Here is a 5,769-nt window from a genome sequence, read left to right on the forward strand (position 1 = left end):
GAGCGGCCTGTTCCATACTGCCTTGCTTCAGTCAACAGACTCAATTGCTCCTGTGTTGCCTACCTAGCCAGAACTCCAAAGGGAGCACTGAGGCTGCCAGCATGTTTGCAAGGTTGTTTGGACACAGGCCTCTAGCCACACTGTGGAAAACAGGTGTTTTCTGTAGGAGCCATGGCACCGGAATGACACTGGCGAGGACAACCCCTTTGCCTGAAACGGAGGGCTCAGTGAAGAGTAGGCTGGCATCTCCTAGAACTTTTTCAGGTCGGTAAGAGCAGTTCTAAAGCTGTGTAGAATTTGTGTGTGTGTGAAAAGTAATGGAACAAGTGGAATATACACGGGGGAGGGCACAGCAGGCAACCGTTCTTGTAAAGGGATAGTCTGTCCACCATAAGCCACACAATGTTAACCTCAAGTCTCAATTACTGCAGTGTGTGTGTGTGTGTGTGTGTGTGTGCATGCATCCAACCATCCTTCCCTTGTCCAGAAACTCCAGCTAGTACAATATGCTGCAGCTAGGCCATTGATGGGAACAGACAATCGATATCACACAATTCCAGTGCTCAAAAGCTTGTGCTGGCTGTTCCTATGCTTCCAGACCAGGTTCAGGGTTCTTGCATTAACTTTATCAGGCCCATAGCAACTTGGGTCCAAGGGACCACCTAATCCTGTCTATTCCCTGCCAAATCACTGGGATCCTTGGGGGAGTCACTGTGAATGGTCCCCCATGGCTTAGAGCACAGCTTTTATCAATCAGAAGCCCTGTGTTCAGTATTACGTGCCCAAATTAGTACAAGTCCCTCCCAGTTAAGTCCAGGCAGGCTCTCTACCTGTTGAACAACCAGCATATACTGAAGATTTTATTTTATTTTATTTTGTCATTCCAGCTAGCATTTGTTTAACTGATGTTTGATTTTATAGTTTTAACTGGCTTTTATTTATTTTTGGTATTGTACCTTTCCAAACTGCTTGGAGACTATCATACCCTCTGATATTTCTCTGAAGAAAATAGGGACTCCCCATTCCATAATGATAGTTTTACTGTTTATACCCCACACATATGACTGGGTTGCCCAAGCCACTCTGGGCAACTTCCAACATAAATAAAAACATAATACAACATTTAAAAACATTCCCTATACAAGATTGCCTTCAGAAGGCTTGGGGGTCGGATAACTCTGTACCCTCCAATATTTATCTAGTGAAAACAGGGACATCCTAAGAAAAAGTGGGAGATTCTGGGATCTAATCAGAAACTGGGATGGCGTCTCTAAATCATGGATGTCCCTGGAAAATAGGGACGCTTGGAGGGTCTGGACTATTGGAGTTATGTGATATAGAAATAGTTCAAATAAACAAAATATTAGGAAAACAGTAAGCCGGAGCAGTGGCGTAGCGTGGGTTGTCAGCACCTGGGGCAAGGCAAGTAATTTGCGCCCCCTAACCCGTGGATTTGCGCCCCCTAACCCGTGGATTTGCCCTAACCCCAGATGTTGCGCCCGGTGCGGCTGGCCCCCCCTGCACCCCCCATGCTACGCCACTGAGCCGGAGGTAGGGAGGTTTTTTCACCTAAGGGCCAGATTCCCTCGTGTGCAACCTTTTTTTCAAAATCTGCTGTTACTGGGTGCCTAATAAATGAAAGAAAGAAATAAGATGGTGGTTGGTCCAAGGTCACCAAACAATCTTCAGAGTTGAAGCAGGGAATTTGAACTGCATCTAATTCCACTCCTGATCTGTTACCCAGCTTGGTCCCCCCTGTTTTAGTTATTAGAAAATCAAAGCAAAAAAAAACAACAGCTCACTTCTGAATAATAGAAGACTTGAGAGGCATGCATATGATTTTTCTCTTTCTCTTGTAAAAGTCTTTCTATTTCCTTGCAGAAGGTAGACGGGTAGAAATGAAGAAAGGTGTTTTTAAATGAAATTTAAAATCTTCTTTTAAATAATCTATTTCTTGAAGTATGTACCCAGTTGGGCTGCAGCAGCATTGTTATAACTTCCTGGCTTAGCAATTTATTCTGGGTACTTTCTTCCCACAAACTATAAATCATTTAAAGACTCTTTTCATTGCATAGCTTGTTCTGGGAGCTGTGTCCTTTATTGATTTCAGTGAAGAGAATTACTAAAGGGAGACGAGACATTTGCCATTTCCATCTGGGCTGTGTGTGTTTTAAAAAAATTGGGTGGAGGGAAAGGAGGGGGGAACCTCCCCACACCCTTTTGCCCTGTAACCAAAGTTTAAGGGAAGAAAACATCATCTCACCTTGGAAAGCACTTGTGGCTTTTCCATCACTTGCCTGCTGGAAAGGGATGATCCACAAATCCCATCCTACAAGGCAATTATTTAGAGTGGTCAATCCTATCCATTGATTCAGTAGTGGGGGGGGGGGGTGTCAAGGATCCTGTTCTGGATGCTGTTGGAACCAACAACTGCTGAACTTTGGTTATATTTTTAAGGTCACAGAGCATTCAGAAATGAAAGAAGACCAACCAAGCTTGACAAAAAGGTACTGCTGTGGTTGGGACGGTTTAAAAAAGAAGAAGACATCCCACACCTCTTGTCGTAAGTAGCCACAGGGGTTATTTATTACAATATCCTTAAAAGGAAAGGGCCCAGGGGTCAAGTGCAGCCTTCATGGCTTCTTTATATGACCCTAGCATGATTATTAAGCTGCTTACTCCCCCCCCCCAAAAAAAACCATACCATGCCAAATTTAGAATACATCAGAATTTTTTTTACAAAAGAAACATCGTTAACTAAAAGTGCTCATTCCACAGTAAAAGGACACTGCACACCGTTTTCTCAGGTGCCCCACTGAGAAGCCTGCAAGCAAGTCCTGAGGGCACTTGCAGCATCCTCCCCACTTGGGATCCCCAGCTCCTGGGATTCAGAGGCATCCTGCCAGATTTGTGAAACAAGAGGTGGCAGCAAGACCAGAGAAATGAGAGTTAAGACCCTGTCACATTTTGTTGCATCATTCCACCCATCTGCTGTCTCAGAAGCAACTTCCTGTCTCCAAGCAGAGAGAACTAAATCCTGACTCCTCTCTCTCTCTCTCTCTCTCTCTCTCTCTCTCTCTCGCTTGCTCTTCATAATAACGCCTGCGCAGCCATTAATTCCCTTGTCACCCAAAATACATTTAATGGCAAGTGTGTACTTTCTCTAGAAGAGCTTCACCGGGGCTGTGTGTGATACAGGAAGTTCAGTGTGTGGGCATTGTCTCCGTCCAAAAATAAACCAAACCAAGTTGGAAGCATTCGTTTATCCATAACCGCTTCCACTTGCTTTTGAGAGAAATTTTGCAAAGCAAATTACTGTAGCACTCAGCTGCTTCCATGACAAGGTACACAGAGGATCTCTGCAGCATTTTTATCATGGTTCATCTGTATGGTGCTTGATAAAGGTAAAGGTACCCCTGCCCGTACGGGCCAGTCTTGACAGACTCTGGGGTTGTGCGCCCATCTCACTCAAGAGGCTGGGGGCCAGCGCTGTCCGAAGACACTTCCGGGTCACATGGCCAGCGTGACATCGCTGCTCTGGCGAGCCAGAGCCGCACACGGAAACGCCGTTTACCTTCCCGCTAGTAAGCGGTCCCTATTTATCTACTTGCACCCGGAGGTGCTTTCGAACTGCTAGGTTGGCAGGCGCTGGGACCGAGCAACGGGAGCGCACCCCGCCGCGGGGATTCGAACCGCCGACCTTTAGATCGGCAAGCCCTAGGCGCTGAGGCTTTAACCCACAGCGCCACCCGCGTCCTATGGTGCTTGATAGTAACACACAAATGTTGGAGAGTGGGGGAAAGCCAAAGTAAATTTGCTCTTGCCTCCTTCCAAAAGATTATTCATATATTTATTTATTTATTTATAGTAATAAAAAATGTACCGGTATATTGCTATTCATCAAAAAAAACAGTGCTTTACACCAAGAAAACATGAGATCATATTGCAAAAAGCACAGGGGGGAAAAAAAAAACCAGAGATCAATTAACTATTGTGGTAGCTCCAATATCCTAGAATCATATATACCTGCAGCTGTGCCAGAAGAGGGGAGGGGGAGGGGAGTGCAGTTTTGGGGGCCTGATTTCAAAACTTGTTGCCCGAAAATTGATACGTGACAACATGTGGTATTTTGTACTTGGTGGCATAGTATCTAGGGTGGTGTTGTGCTGTGTTGTGCTAATTGAAGAGAGGATATACTTTAGATCACGGGTGGCTCTCACCCTTCACCAGACATGATGAGCTCCAGGTCCTACCATCCCTGACCGTTGGCCATGTTGGTTGGAGCTGATGGAGTCCCTAAACAACCAGGAGGTTCCACCTGGAGCCTAGAGTAGTCAATGACACTACAATGCCATTGTTTTCTGGTTTTCCAGAGTTGAAGTCCTCAAGGCTGCTCAGAGCCAGCTGAGGATCCGAATCTGCTACATCATGATTGCATTGACTCTGCTAGGATGCATGGCCATGATCATCTCTGGTAAAATGGTAAAGGAATTGACTTCATTTGTTTCTCAGACCAAGGAATACAACCCAACGTGCTTTAAACACATCCACAGAGAGAGGGGTTCACATACGTTTGTGAAGATTCTCGCTTCTACACAGTGGCGGAGCTTCATGCTCTGGCACTGGGGGGGGGGCAAAGAGCAGGCGTGGCATGGCTGGTGCTCTGCCCAGGGGCATGGTGCACCGCCCACAGGGGTGTGGTGCACGGCCTGGGGTCGTGGCACCCAGCGTAGGGGGAGGCAACCACAATGGAACCCCACCGGGATCGTGCTGCTGGGGGTGGTGCGCTCCATCCGCCGCCCCCTCTTCCTCCACCAGTGCTTCTACATGCCTTGCTGTTTGTGTCTACTTGAGAGGGGCTTCCCTGCGAGGGATCACACCTGTATAGGGCTACCGCCAGAGATGGACAGATCTGTCCATTCTGATTTCTCTTGGAGTAGAGCCACGCCTAAGATTCAAAGCACATTTAATGTACATTTAAAGTACGGCACATGACTTGCCACAAAGATTCGTGGGAACAGCAGTTTGTTAAGGATCCTGTGAATTGTAGCTCTGTAAAGGCTAAACTACAGTTCCCAGGATTCTTGGAAAGAAGTCATAGGCTTTCAACAAGCATTGGACATGTTTTTAATATATGGTGTGGATCTGCCCAAGTTTCTCATGTTTCTAATTTGAAATTGAGTTCTCTATATTTCTCCCAAAGTCCTTAAGAAAATTTTCTTTTTCAAACACTGACAAGTGATGCCTGCACTTGGGGGCTGCTCAAGAAACAGTCAGCTGTGTGGGGTCCTTGTGATCTTTACCCTGGATCTCTGCTGTAGGGAATGTTACCAACCAGATGTTCTTATTTTTGAAGGCTGTCAAAAGAGAAGACACGCTGCTGAAGATAAATGCAGAGAAGAAAGCTAAGTGGAGAGCGGAAGGACAGGTGGAAAAGGAAGCAATGGCTGGAAAATCTGAGCAACCATGAAAGGGATAATCCCAAAGGATGACCAGTGGTCCATACAGAGAGCGCCATCAAGCAGATGCTCCTCTAAGACTTGGGTCTCTACTCTATACCTGATAGGAAAACAATCATTTCCTTTTTATTGTAACTGTAGACAGCCTAATGGAATCCAGAGGGGAGCCAGTCTCAAGACTTCAGTATTTAATTCTGCCCATAGACTGTGACCATTTAAAATACTTCCATCTTTCAGACCTGAGTTGGACAGTGGAGAACGTTTGGACTCAGCTGAGCATTTCTGATTAGAGGACAACCATCACCTGTGA

At 46.1% G+C, this 5,769-nt stretch overlaps 1 long non-coding RNA gene across 1 annotated transcript; it reads left to right on the plus strand.

The window, feature by feature from the left end:
* LOC114588894 (uncharacterized) lies at window positions 1-5,485 on the plus strand. Its single transcript, XR_013391328.1, has 3 exons — window positions 1-264; window positions 2,458-2,563; window positions 5,357-5,485. It is a non-coding gene; the product is annotated as an uncharacterized LOC114588894 (long non-coding RNA).
* Window positions 5,486-5,769: the final 284 nt, after the last annotated feature.

The sequence above is a fragment of the Podarcis muralis genome, chromosome Z (assembly GCF_964188315.1).
Source record: "Podarcis muralis chromosome Z, rPodMur119.hap1.1, whole genome shotgun sequence".
NCBI lineage: Eukaryota > Metazoa > Chordata > Lepidosauria > Squamata > Lacertidae > Podarcis > Podarcis muralis.